This window comes from Nansenia antarctica (assembly GCF_963989245.1).
Source record: "Nansenia antarctica genome assembly, chromosome: 5".
In the NCBI taxonomy this organism is placed as follows: domain Eukaryota; kingdom Metazoa; phylum Chordata; class Actinopteri; order Argentiniformes; family Microstomatidae; genus Nansenia; species Nansenia antarctica.
The window spans coordinates 53,829,780-53,830,070 of record NC_137690.1 but is presented as its reverse complement, the minus strand read 5'-3'; positions in this window follow the sequence as shown (position 1 = coordinate 53,830,070).

The following is a 291-nucleotide window of genomic DNA, read 5'->3' as shown; positions in this document are numbered from 1 at the left end:
TGCGTTCACATCAGCACAGAAGGAGAAAGGAGACAAAGAGAGAGTGGAAAAGAAGGCACATTTGACTATAACGATGCATCCAGAGACTCCATTTTGATTCTACGCCTCTTCCTCATCACATAGACTGCTATCCGTCACCCATGACCCCGCCTCCTACCCATTTGTATCATGGGAGATGTAGGTGTGCTATTCCGTAATTGTCTGGCAGTACAAACCTTTTGTGACTAATTTGGCTTTACTTGAACAATATTGTTCACTCTCTCTTTATGGTGCTAATGTGTTTAAACCATC